This window comes from Aethalodelphis obliquidens, unplaced genomic scaffold (genome assembly GCF_003676395.1).
Source record: "Aethalodelphis obliquidens isolate GAN/ISIS:26980383/991018 unplaced genomic scaffold, ASM367639v1 scaffold4, whole genome shotgun sequence".
NCBI classification, from domain to species: Eukaryota; Metazoa; Chordata; class Mammalia; order Artiodactyla; family Delphinidae; genus Aethalodelphis; species Aethalodelphis obliquidens.
Genome location: NW_020837948.1, coordinates 24,227,691 through 24,250,825, shown reverse-complemented (window position 1 = coordinate 24,250,825; position 23,135 = coordinate 24,227,691).

Sequence of the window (23,135 nt, the reverse complement as noted above, 5' to 3'; positions counted from 1 at the left end):
GTTTTAAGTGATACAGGCCTACCTCAAGAAACAACAACAAAAATCAAATAAACAACCTAACCTATCACCTGACGGAATTATAAAAAGAACAGCAAAGTCAGCAGAAGGAAGGAAATAATTCAGATCAGAACAGAGATAAATAAAATAGAGACCTAAAAATGGTAGAAAATATCAGTGAAACCAAGAGCTGTTTTTTTGAAAAGATAAAATTGATAAGACTATAGCCAGACTAATTAAGAAGAAAAGAGAGAGGACCCTAATAAATAAGAAATGAAAGGAGAAATTAAAACTGATATCCAGAAATACACTAATAAAAGAATACAACGAACAGTTATATGCCAACAAACTGGACAACCTAGAAGAAATGGATAAATTCCTAGAAATACCCAAGCTTCCAGGACTGAACCAGGAGGAAGCAAATAATCTGAATAGACCAATTAGTAGTATTGAATCAGTAATCAGAAAACTCTCAACAAATAAAAGTTGAGGACTGGAAGGCTTCACTGGGGAATACTACCAAACATGTAAAGAAGAGCTAATACCTATTTTTCTCAAACTATTCCTAAAAGTTAAAGAGGAGGGAACACTCCCAAATTCATTCTATAAGGCCACCATTACCCTGATCACAAAACCAGGTAAAGACACTACAAAAGGCCAATATCTCTGATGAATATGGATGCAAAAATCCTCAATAAAATATTAGCAAACTGAACTTAACAATATATAAAAAGGATCATACACCAGGATCAAGTGGGATTTATTCCAGGGATGCAAGGATGGTTCAATATCTGCAAATCAATCAATGTGATACACTAAATTAACAAAAGGAAGTAAAAACACACGATCATCTCAATATATGCAGAAAAAAGCATTTGACAAAATTCAAAATCCATTCATGATAAAAAACTCTGAACAAAGTGGATATAGAGGGTACATATTGCAACATAATAAAGGCCATATGAAAGACTCACAGCTAACATCAAACTGAATGGTGAAAACTGAAAACTTTTCCTCTAAGATCAGGAACAAGACAAGGATGTCCACTCTCGCCACTTCTATTTTACATAGTGTTGGACGTCCTAGCCACAGCAATCAGACAATAAAAAGAAAGAAAAGGCATCCAAATTGGAAGGAAAGAAGTAAAGCTCACTATTTGCAGGTATCATGAGACTATATATATAAAATCCTAAAGTCTCTACCAATAAACTATTAGAAGTAATAAAAGAATTCAGTAAAGTTGCAGGCTACAAGATTAATATATAGAAATCTGTTGTTTTTCTATACACTAATCATGAACTATCAGAAAGAGAAAGCAAGAAAATAATCCTGTTTAAAATTGCATCAAAAAGAATAAAATACCTAGGAATAATCTTAATCAAGGAGATGAAAGACCTATACTCTGAAAACTGTAATACACTGATGCAGGAAATTGAAGATGATCCAAAGAAATGGAAAGATACCCTATGTTCCTGGATTGGAAGAATTATTGTTAAAATGTCCATACTACCCAAAGCAATCTACAGATTTAGTGCAACCTATTAAAATGCCCATGGATTTTTTGGGTTTTTTTTTAACAGAACTAGAATAAATATACCTAAAATTTGTGTGAAACCACAAAGACCCCAAATTGCCAAACTAATCCTGAGAAAAAAGATCAAAGCTGGAGGTATCGTGATACCTCACTTCAGACTATACTACAAAGCTACAGTCATCAAAACATCACGGTACTGGCATGAAAATGGACACATAGATTAATGAAACAGGATAGAGAACCCAGAAATAAACCCACAGACATATAGTCATTTAATCTATGACAAAGGTGGCAAAATATATGAGGAGGAAAAGACAGTCACCTTAATAATTGGTGTTGGGAAAACTGGCCAGCTACATGTAAAAGGATGAAATTAGAACATTTTCTCACACCATATACAAAAATAAACTCAAAGTGGATTCAAGACCTTAATGTAAGACCAGAAACCATAAAACTCGTAGAAGTAAATGTAGGCAGTATACTGTTTGACATAAGTCTTATCAATGTTTTTTGGATCTGTATCCTCAGGCAAGGATAACAAAAACAAAAATAAACAAATGAGACCTAATTAAACTTAAAAGCTTTTGCACAGCAAAGGAAACCATCAACAAAATGAAAAGACAACCTACTGAATGAGAGAACACATTTGCAAATGATATGTCTGACAAGGACTTAATATCCAAAATATATAAAGTGTGCATACAACTTAATATCACAAAAACCAACTCAACTGAAAAATTGACATTTTTCCAAAGAAGATATACAGATCAAAAAACAGGCACATGAAATGATGCTGAATAGCACTAATCATCAGGGAAATGCAAATCAAAACCACAATGATACATCACCTCACACCTGTCAGAATGGCTGTCATCAAAGAGATAAACAATAAATGCTGGAGAGGGTGTGGAGAAAAGGGAACACTCTTGCACTGTTGGTGGGAATGTAAATTGGTGCAGCCACTATGGAGAACAGTATGGAGGTTCCTTAAAAAACTAAAAATAAAACTACCATATGATCCAGCAATTCCAATTCTGGGTTTATGTCTGAAGAAAATGAAAACATTAATTCAAAAAGATACACACAGTCCAGTGTTCACCACAGCATTATCCAATGTTCACCACAGCATTATTTACAATAACCAAAATACGGAAGCAATGTAAGTGCCCATCAGCCGATGAATGGATAAAGAAGAAACACACACACACCCACACCCACACCCACACCCACACACACACACACACACACACACGCACAGGAATAGTACTCAGCCATAAAGAAAAGAATGAAATTTTGCCATTTGTGACAACATGGATGGAACTGAAGGGTATTATCCTTAGTGACATAAGTCAGAGAATGACAAATAATGTATATTTTCACTTGTATGTGGAATCTAAAAAATGAAATGAGTGAATATAACAGATTCAGATATAGAAAGCAAACTAGTGGTTACCAGTGGAGAGAGGGGTTGGGGGAGGGGCAAGTTAGGGGAAGGGGATTAAGAGGTACAAACTACTGGTATAAAATAAAAAGACACAAGGATGTAATGTACAGCACAGGGACACAGCCAATATTTTGTAATAACTTTAAATTGAGTATAACCTATAAAAATATTGAATCACTGTGTTGTATATCTAAAACTAATATAACACTGTAAATCAACTATAAGTCAATTAAAAAAAAACACACACATGATCCTCTACCCCCTGAAATTTACTGTGGACAGTGAAGTAAGGGACATTGTGGTTGCCATTGGAGAATATCTTGGATTAGCCAAAAAGTTCATTTGGGTTTTTCATAAGATGTTATGGAAAAACCCAAACGAACTTTTTGCCCAACCCAATAGATTATTACAAGGAGAAACTATAACCTCAAATAACTCCCCTGTCCCACCCACAGTTACCTGTGGGACCTCATCTCCTATTATTCTCCACCTTGCTCTCTCTGCCCCAGTCACAGTGGCCTCCTCCCTGATCCTTAGCAAACACTCTTGCTTAGGGAAGCTGCAATCACTGTTTCCCATATTCTGGATATCCTTCTCCCAGAAGCCTGCATAGCTGGACTCCTTACTTCCTTTCAGTCTCTCCAGTGCAATGTGGCTTTTCTTCCCTGGTGGCATTTCTTCCCAAAAATGGCACACACCTCCAACACACACACAATATCTATTTGTTTTCTCTGCTTCATTTTTCTCCTCAGCATTATCACATCTATTATCATAAATATTTCATCTATCTAGTTATTTACCTTTCCACTTCATGAGCTGTAAGCTTTGGGTGATGAAGATTTTCTTTTTCTCTTTTGATTACTGCTGTATCCCCAGCACTAGAATAGTCCCTGGGACGTAATGGGCCCTCAATAGATATTTGTTGAATGAATAAATGAGATTTCAACTAAAAGGGGCAATTGGTTACCTAGAATTTTGCTGTAACCTATTTATACTGGAGAAATAGTGTCTTAATAGAATATGTTAACCTCAGGGATTTGTTATTTAAAAAAAAACCCAAATCAACGCTTTATACCCTCATCATAGATATTAGGCAAACGAACAACAAACAGCTGTTAGCTACTTCTTTAAAAGTCATGCTAAGTGATCTGGCACCTTTCTCGGGAGAATGGGACCACTTTCCATTATGTTGTCTCAGGATCTCAGCTGCAATCGAGGTAGATATTTCCATTTTAATATCCTGTTACATTAGGATTAATGTATTTTAAAATTCATTCTAATGAACATTACTAGTTGTAAACTGAATGAAACAGTGAAAATGAAATTGTAGACACTATTGCTTTCCAAATATATTTTGAAATAAATAGGAAAGATGTTTGTTTCTGTTCCCTATGCCTTCTACTCTATAGCTTCCTGGAAAGGGAAGGCCTCACATGTTTCTTGGTTTCTCTGTTTCTCTGAATTTAACTCATAATCAGCTGAAGGGTCTTGAAGTCAACCCAGAGTCTGCTTGGCTCATCTTAATAGCAGTTGGCTTTGGTGAACAATTACCATGTGCTGGCTCTGGTTTTAAGCCCTTTATGCATAATGACTAGTAAGTCATACGTGAATCCTGTGAGTTACGAAATACTATCAAACAGGATTCTGAGGTTCAGAGAGTTTAAATCACTTGTTCAAGTCACAGATCCATTAAGCAGAGCCAGGGCAGACTCCAAACTGCAGTGGAAAACGTACCATATTATGAGCCACAGTATCTGGTTCAAATCCTACTTCTGCATCTATCTATGCCTGTGGACGTGAGGAGATATTTATAACTTCCCAGAACATCAGGGCCACGTCTGTTAGTGAGAGATTTGAGAGGTGGGCTAAAAGTAACAATTCAAGTGTGTTTAAACCTAGTTAGAAATGTTTGTTTGATATGTGGACTGAGTAATCCAGATATAGTTTTTGGTGACTTACTAATTAAAATTCAGGACTTTTAAAATATAGAGTTCCCACTATAGCAAATGAAAAATGATTGTATCAGTTTCCTAAAGCTGCCATAACAAAGTATTGATATCACAAACTGAGTGGCTTAAAACAACAGTTTATTGTCTCACTGTTTTGGGGTCTAAGATCAAGGTACTGGCAGGGCCATACTTTCTCTGAAACCTGTAGCAGAATCCTTCCTTGTCTCTCCAAGCTTCTAGTGGCCCCAGGAATTCCTTGTCTTATACCTGCATCACTTCTGTCCTCTATCTTCCTCTGGCCTTTCCCTCTGGATCTCATCACATCGTTCTCCCCTGTGTGTGTCTGTCTCTGTATACAAATTTCCCCAAATCTTAAAAGGATAGCAGTCATATTGGATTAGGGTCTATTCTAATTACTTATTTTAACTTGTGTAAAGATCCTATTTCCAAATAAGGTCACATCCTGTGGCACTGGGGGTTACAATTTCAACATTTCTTTTTAAGAGACACAATTTAACCCATAACAGTGATTCTATTGATTCATGTTCCCTTTGGGACTCATGTTAAGTTTAGGCCTTGGTGCTTTGTTTAGAGTCTGCCTGCTTTCCCTCAAAGGGATGCTCAACATTATATCTATCTGGATTCCTTACTAAGGTTATTTTCTGTCTAATACTTAAAAATAGAAAATCAAATGAAAAAATCTCAAAGACAATTCTAGTAAATCTAAATTTTATTGGAACTTTCTTAAGTTCATTGATTTCCCCTAAGTCTATTCCAGATACAGAGTAATACTTAATTTCCCTCCCTCGGTAAAGTTTTCTAGTTAAAAAGTGTCTTTGATTGTGCTATGCTACACATATTAGGCAGGCTCCTAGCTGAAAACAGCTGGCACATTTAAAGTGAGATAATTCAAGGAGGAGTTAATAGAGGATAATCTACAATGCCGTGGGTTTGGTGTCCTGGGCTAACAATAGCAGATCAGTTACCACCACTAGATCCGAGGGAAGGAGGTGAGCAGTTAATGGAAAGAGTAGCATTGTGGGACCTGGGAGGGAGCAAGGAAAACAGGTACCCTAACCTTACTCTCTTAGGTTCTTTCCTAACCTCTGCTGTGGCTCTCCATTAGCCAAACCCAACTGGAGTCCAGAGTAAAAGAGAGCCCAATGATCTAGTCCATACATGTCAGGTCAGCACAGAGGTTGGAGAAAGATGGAGAGCAGATATGAGTGCATTAGAAGATGTCTAGCACAGCTAGACCCTTCTGCCTCTCAAGTATCCACTCTTTCTCCTTCCTCTGGTTGAAACCTAACAAAGGTGTTGCAAGAAATTCCCTCAACTACCTTAATTAGGGATGATGGCAATGGTCATTCTCTTACCTAAACATTAGATGCCACTGATGCTCTTCATATAAGATAGCAAGAAGAAAAAGGGAAAGAGGGCTAAGGATACAATTTAGTGATGTAAAACATAGCTGCTAAACTCCCTGATTTGGTAGCTGGTTACACAGAGTTCTTCCTTACTAATCATAGCTGTCTTTTTCTACCATCCATTTCATGTTCCTCTTACCTCTGCTGCAAACTCAGCTGGATGATGTTCTTTATCTAGTTGGTGACCCAGTTCTTTATTCCTGTAGGATCTGAGTTTTCAGTGGTCTTATTTGTGTTAGATCACGGTGGTTTCTCACTAACCACTACTATTGGACAAGGAGAAACTCAGAGATAACCCAGTGAATTCCCTGGGTTTTACACGTAGTCCTCCACTGTATGGTAGTAACCCAATAATCATGAACAGTGTGGAGACCTGCTTCTCAGACTGTTGGCTTGGTGGCATGAGGGACCCAAAATGATTTGGGGGGCATTCTGTTTCCACTTTGTTTTCCATAACTTGGTTCCCAGGTAGAATCATTGCTTCTGTGGACCCTAGGACCTCCAAATGTATCAAGCCCAAAGTTTTTCAAGAAGGTTAATAGATATGATTGTGAGAGTAGTCATTCTCACCTCCACTCTTTTCTTTTTTTTTTTTGGCAGTACGCGGGCCTCTCACTGCTGTGGCCTCTCCCTTTGCGGAGCACAGGCTCCGGACGCGCAGGCTCAGCAGCCATGGCTCACGGGCCCAGCCGCTCCGCGGCATGTGGGATCTTCCCGGACCGGGGCACGAACCCGTGTCCCCTGCATCGGCAGGCAGACTCTCAACCACTGCGCCAGCAGGGAAGCCCTCACCTCCACTCTTGTTCCCAGCCCCCATTCATTCTGGCAGGAGTTGGAGGGGAGACAGCACTAAATATCAGCTGTTGATTTACGGCATATACATCGTAAATCATGTGGGACATCCCCCTGGCCTTGCTGTTGAGTATACCAGCTCCTGCCATCATTTAAGAATGCAAGGTTGTTGCTGCTTACAATTTTGTTATTATTCTGATATCAAGTTTAATAAATATGTTCTTTAAATTTGTTTTACATGCTATACATATTTTTTCTTTTGTTTTACATTTATGTAAATAGCTCTAATTTTTTTCTGTTTATTCTTCCTTGATTGGTGTAGATTTACTCAGATCTATAGTCTCTTTAATAATAGAGTGGTATATTTCCCTTAGCTTTCTTTCTTGGTTACTTAGGTGCTAGTGGAACTTAAGCAGGATGAGAAAATATGGGCTCATGCAATTATTTAACTCACTCGGGAAATTGAGGACCATGGGAGGAAATAGAGGCTTTATATCTGCCTGTTGGAGCTACTCAAATAGGATCCAGCTTTCTCTTTTTTGTCTACCAAACTTTGAGTCTCCTGATCAGTTCCAGTGGATTAGCATCCTGTAATTCTGTTTCTTTGACTGTATACCACACCGTTTTGCCATCTCAGCTTTGTAGATTTACTGTCACTTCTGACTTGCAGAGGTGGATGTAGATTTAGTCTGTTTCTGGGCCTACGGTCCACCTGGATCCCCTTATCTAGCTTTGCTTCTCTTCATCTCTACGTAAGAAAGCTATATACTTTGCAGCATTTGCCTTTCACAGTCCAGAACTAACACAGTCCATGCAAGTATATTAACCAATGTATACTTGGTTATACGTTTATAACCAAGTATAAATGCAGAGAACCTCAATTCTCTGCATGTGAGAGACAAATGCCGTGTGTGTGTGTGTGTGTGTGTGTGTGTGTGTGTGTGTAGGTATATATATATATATATACACACACACACAGGTTTTCATATAGGTCTATGTAGAACAGTCATTCAAAAAAGCTCAGTGCTTTCAGGGAGATCAGCTCGGTGCTTTGTGACCACCTAGAGGGGTGGGATAGGGAGGGTGGGAGGGAGACACAAGAGGGAGGAGATATGGGGATATAGGTATATGTATAGCTGATTCACTTTGTTATACAGCAGAAACTAACACACCATTGTAAAGCAATTATACTCCAATAAAGATGTTTAAAAAAATTTTTTAAATTTATTTTAAAAAGCAACAACAACAACAAAAATCTCAGTGCTTTGATCTGACTACTCTAGTTGCCTTGAATAGGTCAGTGAGTTTGGCCTCAGGCTGGGATAAGCTTCAGACTATGGCTAGTGAGTGACTTTAATTTTCTGGGTCAAAAATAAAACTGTGAACATCTGGAAATAAATGGAAAAACCTATATGGTTTCCCAAGCAGGATTCTTACCATGACATATTTAAATCTCGTCCAATGTACTTTACTTTTCTCTTTACAAAATTAGTGAACTAGGTATGGCTAATACGTGCAAAATTCGTAATGTCTAGTATATTGATTTTTAGAGAAGCATAGACTCTAATGTTTCATTATTATTTCTAATTGTCTTGATGGATCCTGGCAACATAGATTGAAATGGCTAAAAGACCATCAATAAAGCATAATGATAAACAGCAAAGCATCACATTCAGTGCCATAAAAATTAGTCTTCGATAAGTTCTTGTTTAATATCTTCATTTATAGTTTATTACACAGGAGAAATGGCTTGCTAAAGAAATTCACACAAGCTGGCACATTTTGCATCACAAAAAGTCTAAGAATTGACCATAATTGTAGAAGGTCATACTTAGCTCATTATGATCAGACAGTTCTAAAAGATGCATAAACACTGATGATCTATTGAAAAAGGGACCTTTTACACACCCTGATCTAAGTGGGAAAGTAAGATTCTTTTATTCATATTCCCTTGATGCCTGGTACTGATTAGGATATTTCAAAACCAGAAAAACTAAAAAAAAAATAAAAACACTTCGTGGTTTGACTACGTTTACCTAAATTTAAGAATAATATTTGATGAACCTCTATCTCATTTGTGCATTATTTGGAGTCTGATAATTATCTCAGTCTTTTATTTATAATCGATTCCAATTAGACTTTTTTAAATTTCTGGGATAGATTCCTCTATCATTATTTTAGAGCCACTAGAGGTATAACGTAACCTTGACAGTAGATTAATACAACCCAAGGTATTTTATTTTTATGATTCTTTTTGTACCATGTGATTTATCTGCCATTTTACTTTTCAAATACCTTCTTGAACATTATGATTGTAATAGGAATAGGCATTTTACTTTGCGCAGGCACTGACTAGATTTGATTTGCTATTTTGGTTGTAATTATTGACGTTCCCTGTAATTACTTGTTTGTAGAATAAAGGTTGGGGACACTCAACTCCACATGTTGTCTGGACTGTTAACAACCCCTGTACCACAGAGAAATCCAGGAAAGCAAGTGCTACACTGCTCACTTCTCTGTGAGCCTTGGTTATTGAGACACGAGTCCCACAGCTTCCACAGGGGCTGTTAGAGTTTTCATCCTCTTGGTGACCTCTCTTGGTTAACACAACATTGTAATTCAACTATTCTTCAATAAAAAACAAATTAAAAAAAAAGATACTGAGAACAGCGTTTCTTAAATGAAAAAGGCTAGCCAGATTCCTGTATGAAAAGGCCATGGTCGAGTGCCCCACAGAATTTTCAGTCAGTGTTTTAGATATAAGTGGATAGGTAGCAATGAACACATATTCGATGAAGTGTCTAACATGGAAGAGATTAAAGCAAACAAAACAGAGACTTATCATGAAAATGAAAGCTTCAAAAAATTAATCATTCATCTTCTCAGAAAAACTATTGTATCTGTGAAACAAGAACAAGATCCATTTTTAAAGGAATATTCAGAGAAAAACTCTTGGAAATTAATATATACATATGGAAAATTGAAAAAAAAAAGTTTAGAAATTCAATAGTGAAGATTCAGTATCTGAATAATAAAACTTCCAGAAAGAGAGAACAAAGAAAATGGAAGGAAGGAAAATATTAGCGAATTAATTCCAGAAAAATCCCTGAAGTTGAAGAAATGAGTTTCCAGATTGAAAGGGCTGATAGAGTTCCCAAAACAATAGATAATAATAGACCCAGACTAAGGCATAGCATCATGAAACAGAGCTCTGGAGAGAAACAGGAGATCCTAGAAGTATCAAGAGTGGTGGGGTGGTGATTGTAACATATAAAAGACCAGAAATCAGAGCATCCTTGGAGTTCCTCATAGCAGCACTGAAAGCAGGAAGACAGTAGAGTGAAGACTTCCAAATTTTGAGGATAAACAAAGTTCAACCTAAAGTTGTATACTCAGCAGAACCATCAGTTATGTATGAAGGAAGTCTAAAATATCTTTGGACAAGCAAAGCCTCAAAAACTTAACTCCTAAAAACTCTTCCTTGGGAAGTTGCAAGAGGAGTTTCTTCACTAAAATAAGGGAATACATGAAGAAAGAGGAATTAATGGGATTCAGGGAATAAGGAATTCAACTCAAGGAAGAGAATATTCAAGTTGATTTTGAAAAGAATGCATAGGATGAGGACTGTGTCCAGCATAGAGGGCGAGCATCTCAGAGTGAAACAGGTTGGAGAGCTTTGGGAGAAATGTCTCCAATAAAGGAAATATTAAAAAAAAAATGCCTGACGTATTTAAATACATTGAAAGATTTAGAGAATAGGAGAAGAGTTTATAAACACGTTAACGTTAAGCACATGGGGCACTACAAGTTATTAAATCTGAAGAAAAGTTGTGCAAGAAATCAAATTCCTACTTAGCTACAAATATTAAATAGACATAATAATGTCAACCCTGAATACAGTGTATTACTATTTGAAAAGGATGGAAGAGGAGGGCAGTATGGAAGTGGTGGACATACAGAAATAGTAAAAGAGTGGTTGATTCTCATCTTTCATTGTGGAAAGCCAGCCGTCAATCTATCCCCTCGCCTGCCCCTCCTGCCTTCCGCAATCAAGTGGTACACTGTAAACAGGAGTACTTAGTGTTGTGGAGGTAAATACCAAAAGAAACAGCTCAAAGACTTATAAGCAGTTAACTATGGGCAGCTGGAAATGGTGGAAAGTAGACTAATGATTTTCATAATAAGCCCTTTAGAACAATGTAATATCAATACTTAAAACTGTGTCTATCATTGATTAAAACAAACTTGATTAGAAACAGAAAGAAACAGCATGGGATTAGAACTAAAATTATTTTCCAATCACAAGTCTCTTTTTTTTACTGTGTGACTTAATCTCTCTGAGCCCCCCTTTCTTCAACAAGGAAAGTCATGACTAAATGAGATAATTTATGTAAAGCGTTAATTATAGTAAGTGCTAGTCATAAGTAAGCTTTAGTAAATGGCAGGCATTAAACTTCTATTTATATAAGCCTCTAAGCCTCTGTGGAGGAAACTTAGGGTTACCAAGATTCAATAACTTTTCCAGTCGCACAGCTAAAAAACATAACAGCCACATTTGCCTGAGAGAGTCTGAGCTCTGAGCCCGCATTTTGCTACCACACTGCCTCCTCTTTCCTACTTTTCCTTGTAGGTAGAAACTACTTCTGTTATCTTTATTCCAAACAGTGCCAGATTCATAATAGACACTTAATATTTGAATTAATGTTATTAGACTGTGATGATAACCCATTCTAATTTACATAATAGAGATAAAAATATCTTCAAAGTATACTACAATACACTTTATTTTAAAAAATAAATAATAGTCAACCCATCCCAAGCTTGTTAATATATGTCAGAAATTTTTTTTTTTTAATTCTTTGGCAATTCTTCTTCAGGAAGGGTTCCATAGTGTTCGTGCCCTTATTCCCCAGTTTCTTTCCTGGGCACACGAGAGTCCTTCATACACACACCACAGAGGGGAACATAGAGTAGATACTGTGTGTTGACTTGAAATAAACCAATTGCATAGATATTATCCTGGATGAGAAAGTTGTCAAGAAGGACCTAAGAGTAGATTAAATAATCCTTTGCATAGCATCATGAAGCCTAAATAAAATATGATAGTTTTATGTATAGAAATAATATGACATAGGACAGGGTGGTAATAATTCTTCACTAATTCTTGGAGAAATGCAGCATGCTAAGAACTATTAAGTTCTCATCTCCTCATTAACTCTAGAAATCTAGAAAAAAGGACAAGAATGATAAGGAGTTGACCAAATGACTTATGAGAAAAGATTAAGATAATTAAACAAGAAAAACTTGGATGAATAGTGATGAAGAAATGTAATAATATTGCATATCTGGAAAATGAGAATACTAGAAAATAATTGGGGAGAAACAGGATGAGTAATTATAATGACAATACATTTAAGTTTGCTGTTTTTAAATCAATTGCTATAAAGTGTATGTGGAAACATTAAAGAATATTTTAAATGGAACTACGTTAAATATAATCTTCCAGAGAACAGAATTCTAGGAAAATAAACCAACTTATTGCTTCCATCTTGGTTTTTTACTATAGATGGTCAAAATTGGCAATAACCCCCCCAGTTTACTTTAGTTAATTTTTTTTACCATGTCAATGTTTGGCTAAATTTATTTCAAAATATTTAATGTTTTTCAGACACATGGAAAAAATTTCAGACCAGATATTTAAACTTTGCAGCTTATTATTAGAAAACAGATTGACTTTGAATCCAGCACACATTCTGTTGGTTTTTTTCTCTAAAATAAAGTCGTTAATCTACTCTCTATCTCAAGAGAATATTTTGTTAAGTATATTTGTTGTCTTTAGTCACTTGTCTTATCTATGACAAATTATGACAAAGAATCTGAGTAGTAGGAGGGCAGGACATGTATCTATTTTATTTACCATTATATCTCCAGTATCTAGCACAGTTCTTGGTACCTCAAAGTATTCAATAAATATTTTGAGTAAATGAATATATATATGTCTGTAATGGACATTCCATCTGTTCATTTTTATCGAGTCAGAAAATAAAGTTTTCTTAAGGTTGTATATGCTTCTCTTCTAATTGGGTGGAGGTCACAGGTTTAGTAACCAAATGTGGAATCCAAATTTTTGTTTCCCCTTGGAATTAAAAGTTGGGATCTATATTTTTTAGATGAATAGCCAGTAATGCTGTTATTAACTTGATCTATTCCTCCATTCTACCTCCATGTAGAGCAGTGGTTCTCTCAACCCTGAATGAGAAACTTTAAGAAATACAATGTCTGGGTTCCTCTCTATAACTGGTGAACAGATTCTCTGGGCATGGGAGCCAAGCATCTGTAAGGGAGGGGAAGGAAGAGAGGGAGGAGCGGAGTACCATTGATGAAGCCAAAGCAGAAGCAGGAGGAGAAACACAGATCAGAAACTACCAATTTTCAGTTTTGTTTCTACATTTTCCTCTATGAACTTTAATTTATTGAAGGGTTTTTATTTGATTTCTGGACACACTTTATTACAGTTTTACCACTGGTAAAGGAGAGTTCCCAAAGCAAAGGAAATAAATACTGTAGATTCTACATCATAAGTTCTGCCTGCCCTTGTATCTATTTTATATGCTTAACTCAAGTAGTTGGGCTGCTATATTATTACTTGAAACGTACACTATCCTATGGCAGACACAGTGTATTTAATAAATAAACCTTTTACATGGCAGTCTCCTTATTCTTCACCTCCTAACTTGGAATTTTCTCTCTTACTTGGCTGGAATATATCTTACTTTTCAAGAGGACATGTATGCAATGTTTCTTCATCCTTTGCTTATGTGAGAATTTTATGTTGTTTTCATGTATTAATAAATGATTTGATAGGAAATTTCTGGTAAAACTATTTTTACTGAGGACTCTGTAAATTTTCCAATGTCTTATGGCATTGTATGTTATAAGGAAGTCTGAAATGTGCCTGGCTTCCTCTCCAACCCCAACTCTTTTAAAATTTGAAACACAAAGGAACGCACACACATGCACACACCACGAGAAAGTGAAACACACCCACATTTCATGTGTCATTTTGGGGGGACCACACACCTCCAGAGCTTATTGTAGAGGTTAAATAGATATTATAGCAATAACGTAAATCCTTTTTATATATACTATATAATAATATATGATACATATTATAGAAGTTAAATAATATGGTATTTACTTTTCATGAACTTTCCCTATGCTTATACAGCCATATCTACATATTATATATATATATATGTACATTTATTTTTTTTAAATCGTAAGTCTTTCTACGTTTTGATCAACTAGTTGCTTTTTGAATCTAGTAATGTTATTTACTTTGTTTTAGATCAGTTCATTTAGCTATTCATGTAGAATATCCACAATTAAATGAAAAGAATCCTGTCTTACAACTATATATTTAGATGAGACCAGATTTTTTTTTCCACATGCTTCAATCAAAACAATGTATTTCAACAGACTGAATACAGAAACATACAGGAAAACCAGTTGTTTTTTCTCAAGTCAGACATTGAGATTTGCAAAACATGTAAAACAATGCCAGTCTCCTTGCTAACTTTTTGTGTTTACAAAGCAATTATTTTTCATATAAATGTTATTTGTCTTCACATAAAATAGTTTTCTCATTATTATTTTAAAATTAATAAATGCATATTTAAAAGATTTCTTGGTTTTAATTTCCTACACAGTATTAATGGTAGATATAACCCATATAGACAAAGGCTTTCTAGAGACCCTCAAAAAATTTTTAAATTGCAAAGAGATTCTGAGACTAAAATTTGTAGATTTGTTGGCATATAGGAGAGATTTATTTTCAAGAAGCCAAACTGCAGCCACTCAACTAAACCCTTTGGTTGGAGCTAGACCTGGAATTCCTGTGCCTACACGACCACCTCCTAGTGGCTAGCTAAGTGATGTATGTGCTTGCCTTACACCCTATGTGGATCTTACTGAGTGAGGGGCTTTGGTGCATTGCTTTCTCACCCCATATCCACGTGTGCTTTCTGAGCTGTTTGCCTCAGAGAGGCTTCAGTATAAAAGTAGTGTCTAGAGATGGAATGATTAACTCCTAAAAGGTGCTATGAGATTCAAATATTTGGCACCATCTATATACATTTAGTTAGCATTTTATCATCTAAATTTTAGATAGAAATTTCTACTTTGATAACAATGTAACTTTCTAATTTGATAACAAGCAAAGTGACTCAAGTAAGAGCAAAATTACACAGATAACTCGAATTCCATAAATTGGCTTATGAGCATTTTAGATTTAGAATTTGTTTAATTTTTTGTATGTGTACTTATCAATGGCTATTAAGAAGTAAAACCAAAAATGTTTTCATTGATTTCTACATATTCATCTGTTGCAAAAAGTTATTGTCATCCTCATTATTTTTTAAAACCAAATAATGAGAAACTTTCAGGTGTAAAATATAAGTTCTGCTTGAGCTGAGAAAAAAATGATTACTTTTTTGTCTCTTTTTGGCAATAGAAATCACAAAGCTTAAGGGACCTTAGAATTAATTCTGCCAGTCATTTTTTAAATTTTGGAAACTGAGTTAAAGGAAGATGAAATGGCAACGAGTAAGGGACAAAACTCAGGTACCATCCACAACCCTACCTTAATCTAATGTGTTTTCATTATACCATTGTGTCACTTTAGTTCCTCTTCTGCCATGTAATGAGAAGTGTTAGGAAAATCAGTTGTAGGTTTGGACTTGCTTATCTGCTCTTGTTACCCATAGCAGTTTCAGCTGCAACAAAGAATATGTAAAAGAGAGAAATGCCGAGGACAAAAAAAGTCAGTTCAATGAACAGCCCAATCAAACTGAACATATAATGATATATGAACATTGAGATAAAATGCTTAATGGCATTTTAAAATTTCTCAACTGGTAGCAAGAGTTGTCCTAGAGTCGCTGTGTCAGCTGCTGACACAGATCACAGAGTTTGAAATAAGAAGGAAAGATATATTTCCAATGCCTTATCCAGGTGTTTAGCTTTAGAACTGGTGGGACTGTCTAGAAAAATAAAATCTCTATCTGGTACTACAGGGAATATACTTTCTCTTTATCACATTTCTTAATTAAAATAGGAAATGAAAGTCCTAATGTTTGTGTTCATACAGTGTTAATGCTGTACCTTCATAGGTAAAAATGAGGAAATTAAACTGTTCTTGTTCTCAGAGCGATAAGATAGTGACAGATAAAGTATATTGTTTTTACTCATGTGGAGGTAATCCTTATTTTTCAGTTTATGCATTTCCTTTTACATATTAAAAAAAGGCATTAAAACCAGAAAGTCAAAGCTCAGAAGTTATGTATGAGAATAAATGCTTTGGAATAGGAATTAAGATGTTTCAGTTATAGTTCTAACCACCATTTTGCTTCTGCTACATTAATTTAGATTCAAATTGCTATGGGGGAAATATCACCTATTTTTTAAAGTGATATTTTTGGATTCAAAAAGTGTTAATAAGGTCAGGAAAAATATTTGGATAACAAATTTTCAATTCAGTAAAATATTTAAAAGTTATTTATTTTATCTACATTTCATACTATTCTTGAAAGTATTTCTTTGGTAATTTCCCCATTTTCACAATGAGTGAATTACTAATTTCCAGTGAATTTTACTATGTCTTATAGGAAAGATTACAAAAGTATTCAGAAAAATACCTGGGCATTACTCTCCTGAGAAATATAGCATAATCAATCCAATTTGTAAATACAACATATTTAGAACAAATTAGTGGCCCAAGAATCAGCACTAGGTCAGGAAGTCTGTTTTTTTAATGAATGTCATTAGGACCAGGATGAACCAAAAATTAAGGTAAAGAGTCCTTGTACCATGAGGCATTAAGAACTAATGCATCCTTTATTTTTACCTTAGTCATAAACAGTTTAGATTTATCTTTCCATTTTAACATTAAAACTATGTGCTACAGTCATTCCCATCAAGAAATTATTGATAAACTAAACTGACTACATCCTTTCCACATGGATGCTGGTATGTATGGTCAGGACCATTGGAAACTAAACTTATTTTGGGTAGTCTGTTGAGATGACATGTTAATGGAATGGAATTAGGAAGTAGCAACCTTGGATATTTATCGAATTCAAGTTATCCAAAGATAATATTATTGCTTCTAAGAAAAATCAGGCACAACAAATCATTGGGAAGGGCCAGAATGTGTCCATTAAAACTGAAATTCTGTGACTGGAATTGAGTTCCTGAAATTGTGGGTACATGTTAGAGATATACATATTTAAATTTAATAATACAAGGATCCTATAAACTGTAGAATAATGTAGCCTCTAAGTCTTTTATGAAGCACAAATTTATATAGCCAAGTTTAAAACTGTAATTAAGTAAGACATCTGATGAAGCCATTATATACCAAGAACTATTTTGGCCTTTTCTAACATGGATAATAGCACTTACTTAGTGCTTATTATATGCCAGGAACTGTGTTAAGTGCTTTATATATACTAATCAACTTAATGTTCTAAATGATCCCATGAGGAATGGCCTATTATCTCATTATATAGATGAGAAAACTGAGGCATAGACAGTTTACCATGCTTAGAGTTACAAAGCAAGTAAGTGGTAAAAGTCAAACCGACATTGTCTGGCTTTGTGCTTTTACTCAGTGTTCTATACTTGCTCTGGTTCTTGCCAATGTATTTTTTTTCCTTATTATTTTTCCACTTGATAAGTATCAGTCTGTGTGTTGTCTCACTATCTATTATTGCTCAATTTAAAAAATTCCTTAATATTCAACTTAATTTTAAAAAATTCCTTCTTACCCAACTTAATTCTATGATTCACACACTCTTACCAATGCCCCAAATTCTCTTTTCCCTGTGTTTTTTGCACGTGACAAACCTTCACCTCTGATGAGCCCAACTACAGGCAAACCTTGAAGATATTACGGGTTAGGCTCCAGGCCACCCCAGTAAAGCAAACAATGCAATAAAGGCAGTCACATGAATGTTTTGGTTTCCCAGGACATGTAAAATAGACTGTAGTCTATTAAGTGTGCAATAACATTAAATATAAAAAACAACAAAAAACAAATATATATAACTTAATTAAAAATACTTTACTGCTAAAAAGTACTACCCATCATCTGAGAACCTTCAGTGAATCGTAGTAGTAACATCAAAGATCACTGATCACAAACCACCATAACAAATATAATAATAAGGAAAAGGTTTGAAATATTGGGAGAATTAACAAAATGAGACAGCTGTGGAAACTACTGGAGAGAATAGAACAGGTAGTTCTACTATATACTACACATCACCAACTTTGGGTGGGTCTTACATTGCTGCACGGCAGTATTTCTCTGAGCAATTAACTCTCTCCATGGCTTTTTTATAACCTCTGTACACCATTCCCGCTTGCCAGTAAATTAATGATAAGTATTATCTCTTCTGTTTATATATATATATTTTAAACATCTTTATTGGAGTATAATTGTTTTACGATGGGGTGTTAGTTTCTGCTTTATAACAAAGTGAATCAGCTATACATATACATATGTCCCCATATCTCTTCCCTCTTGCATCTCCCTCCCTTCCACCCTCCCTATCCCATCCCCTCAAAGTGGTCAGAAAGCACAGAGCTGATCTCCCTATGCTATGCGGCTGCTTCCCACTAGCGAACTGTTTTACGTTTGGTAGTGTATATATGTCCATGCTACTCTCTCACTTTGTCACAGCTTACCCTTCCCCCTCCCCGTATCCTGAAGTCCATTCTCTAGTAGGTCTGTTTCTTTATTCCAATCTTGCCCCTAGGTTCCTCAGAACTTTTTTTTATTATTATTCCATATATGTGTGTTAGCATATGGTATTTGTTTTTCTCTTTCTGACTTCACTCTGTTGGACAGACTCTAAGTCCATCCATCTGACTACAAATAACTCAATTTCATTTCTTTTTATGGCTGAGTAATATTCCACTGTATATATGTGCCACATCTTCTTTATCCATCCATCTGTAGATGGACACATAGCTTGTGTTCATGTCCTGACTACTGTAAATAGAGCTGCCCTGAACATTTTGGTACATGACTCTTTTTGAATTATGGTTTTCTCAGGGTATATGCCCAGTACTGGGCTTTCTGGGTCATATGGTAGTTCTAGTTTTAGTTTTTTAAGGAACCTCCATACTATTCTCCAAAGTGGCTTTTACAGTTTACATTCCCACCAACAGTGCAAGAGGGTTCCCTTTTGCCAACACCCTCTCCAGGATTTATTGTTTGTAGATTTTTTGATGATGGCCATTCTGTGAGAATGAGTGAGATGAGTGAGATGATATATCATTGTAGTTCTGATTTGCATTTCTATAATGATTAATGATGTTGAGCATTCTTTCATGTGTTTGTTGGCAGTCTGTATATCTTCTTTGGAGAAATGTCTATTTAGGTCTTCTGCCCATTTTTGGATTGGGTTGTTTATTTTTCTGATATGGAGGTGCATGAGCTACTTGTAAATTTGGAGATTAATCCTTTGTCAGTTGCTTCATCTGAAAATATTTTCTCCCATTCTGAGGGTTGTCTTTCGGTCTTGTTTATGGTTTCCTTTGCTGTGAAAAAGATTTTAAGTTTCATTAGGTCCCATTTGTTTATTTTTGTTTTTATTTCCATTTCTCTAGGAGGTGGGTCAAAAGGATCTTGCTGTGATTTATGTCATAGAGTGTTCTGCCTATGTTTTCCTCTGAGAGTTTAATAGTGTCTGCTCTTACATTTAGGTCTTTAATCCATTTTGAGTTTATTTTTGTGTATGGTATTAGGGAGTGTTCTAATTTCATTCTTTTACATGTAGCTGTCCAGTTTTCACAGCACCACTTATTGAAGAGGCTGTCTTTTCTCCACTGTATCTTCTTGCCTCCTTTAGCAAAGATAAGGTGACCATATGTGCATGGGTTTATCTCTGGGCTCTCTATCCAGTTCCATTGATCTATATGTCTGTTTTTGTGCCAGTACCATACTGTCTTGATTACCGTAGCTTTGTAGTATAGTCTGAAGTCAGGGAGCCTGATTCCTCCAGCTCCTTTTTTTTTCTCAAGATTGCTTTGGCTATTTGGGGTTTTTTCTGTTTCCATACAAATTGTGAAATTTTTTGTTCTAGTTCTGTGAAAAATGCCAGTGGTAGTTTGATAGGGATTGCACTGAATCTGTAGATTGCTTTGGGTAGTAGAGTCATTTTCACAATGTTGATTCTTCCATCCAAGAAGATGGTGTATCTCTCCATCTATTTGTATCATCTTTAATTTCTTTCATCAGTGTCCTATAATTTTCTGCATATAGGTCTTTTGTCTCCTTAGGTAGGTTTATTCCTAGACACTTTATTCTTTTTGTTGCAATGGTAAATGGCACTGTTAATTTCACTTTCAGATATTTCATCATTAGTGTATAGGAATGCAAGAGATTTCTGTGCATTAATTTTGTATCCTGCTAGTTTGCCAAATTCATTGATTAACTCTAGTAGTTTTCTGGTAGCATCTTTAGGATTCTCTATGTATAGTATTATGGCATCTGCAAACGGTGACAGCTTTACTTCTTCTTTTTCTATTTGGATTCCTTTTATTTCTTTTTCTTCTCTGATTGCTGTGGCTAAAACTTGCAAAACTATGTTGAATAAGAGTGGTGAGAGTGGGCAACCTTGTCTTATTCCTGATCTTAGTGGAAATGGTTTCAGTTTTTCACCATTGAAGACAATGTTGGCTGTGGGCTTGTCATATGTGGCCTTTATTATGTTGAGGAAAATCCATTTATGACTACTTTCTGGAGGGTTTCATCATAAATGGGTTTTGAATTTTGTCGAAAGCTTTCTCTACATCTATTGAGATGATCATATGATTTTTCTCCTTCCATTTGTTAATATGGTGTATCACATTGATTTACTTGCATATATTGAAGAATACTTGCATTCCTGGGATAAACCCTACTTGATAATGGTGTATGATCCTTTTAATGTGCTCTTGGATTCTGTTTGCTAGTATTTTGTGGAGGATTTTTGCATCTATGTTCATCAGTGATATTGGCCTGTAGTTTCCTTTCTTTGTGACATCTTTGTCTGGTTTTGGTATCAGGGTGATGGTGACCTTGTAGAATGAGTTTGGGAGTGTTCCTCCCTCTGTTATATTTTGGAAGAGTTTGAGAAGGATAGGTGTCAGCTCTTCTCTAAATATTTGATAGAATTCGCCTGTGAAGCCATCTGGTCCTGGTCTTCTGTTTGTTAGAAGATTTTTAATCACAGTTTCAAGTTCAGTGCTTGTGATCAGTTTGTTCATATTTTCTATTTCTTCCTGGTTCAGTCTTGGAAGATTGTGCATTTCTAAGAATTTGTCCATTTCTTCCAGGTTGTCCATTTTATTGGCATATAGTTGCTTGTAGTAATCTCTCATGATCCTTTGTATTTCTGCAGTGTCAGTTGTTACTTCTCCTTTATCATTTCTAATTCTGTTGATTTGAGTCTTCTCCCTTATTTTCTTGATGAGTCTGGCTAATGGTTTATCAATTTTGTTTATCTTCTCAAAGAACCAGCTTTTAGTTTTATTGATCTTTGCTGTCATTTTCTTCATTTCATTTTCCTTTATTTCTGGTATGATCTTTATGATTTCTTTCCTCTGCTAACTGGGTTTTTTTTTGTTCTTTCTGTAATTGCTTTAGTTGTAGGGTTATGTTGTTTATTTGAGATGTTTCTTAAGGTAGGATTGTATTGCTGTAAACTTCCCTCTTAGAAATGCTTCTGATGCATCCCATAGGTTTTGGGTCACCGTGTCTTCATTGTCATTTGTTTCTAGGTATTTTTTGGTTTCCTCTTTGATTTCTTCAGTGATCTCTTGGTTATTAAGTAGTGTATAGCTCAGCCTCCATTTGTTTGTATTTTTTACAGATTTTTTTCTGCAGTTGATATCTAGTCTCATAGCCTTGTGGTCAGAAAAGATACTTGATACGATTTCATGTTCTTAAATTTACCAAGACTTGATTAGTGACCCAAGATATGATGTATCCTGGAGAATGTTCCATGAGCACTTGAGAAGAATGTGTATTCTGTTATTTTTGGATGGAATGTCCTATAAATATCAATGAAGTCCATCTTGTTTAATGTAACATTTAAAGCTTGTGTTTCCTTATTTATTTTCATTTTGGATGATCTGTCCATTGGTGAAAGTGGTGTGTTAACATCCCCTACTATGATTGTGGTACTGTCAATTTCCCTTTTTATGGCTGTTAGTATTTGCCTTATGTATTGAGGTGCTCCTATGTTGGGTGCATAAATATTTTCAATTGTTGTATCTTCTTTGTGGATTGATCACTTGGTCATTATGTAATGTCCTTCTTTGTCTCTTGTAATAGTCTTTGTTTTAAAGTCTCTTTTGTCTGATATGAGAATTGCTACTCCAGCTTTCTTTTGATTTCCATTTGCATGGAATATCTTTTTCCATCACCTCACTTTCAGTCTGTATGTTTCCCTAGGTCAGAAGTGGTCTCTTGTAGGCAGCATATACACAGGTCTTGTTTTTGTATCCATTCAGCCAGTGTATGTCTTTTGGTTGGAGCATTTAATCCATTTACATTTAAGGTAATTATCGACATGTATGTTTCTATTATCATTTTCTTAATTGTTTTGGGTTTTTTATTGTAGGTCTTTTCCTTCTCTTGGGTTTCCTGCCTAGAGAAGTTCCTTTACCATTTGTTGTAAAGCTGGATTTGTGGTGCTGAATTCTCTTAGCTTTTGCTTGTCTGTAAAGGTTTTTATTTCTCTGTGAAATCTGAATGATATCCTTGCTGGGTAGAGTAATCTTGGTTGTAGCTTTTTCTCCTTCATCACTTTAAATATGTCCTGCCACTCCCTTCTGGCTTGCAGAGTTTCTGCTGAAAGATCAGCTGTTAACCTTATGGGGATTCCCTTGTGTGTTATTTGTTGTTTTTCCCTTGCTGCTTTTAATATTTTTTCCTTGTA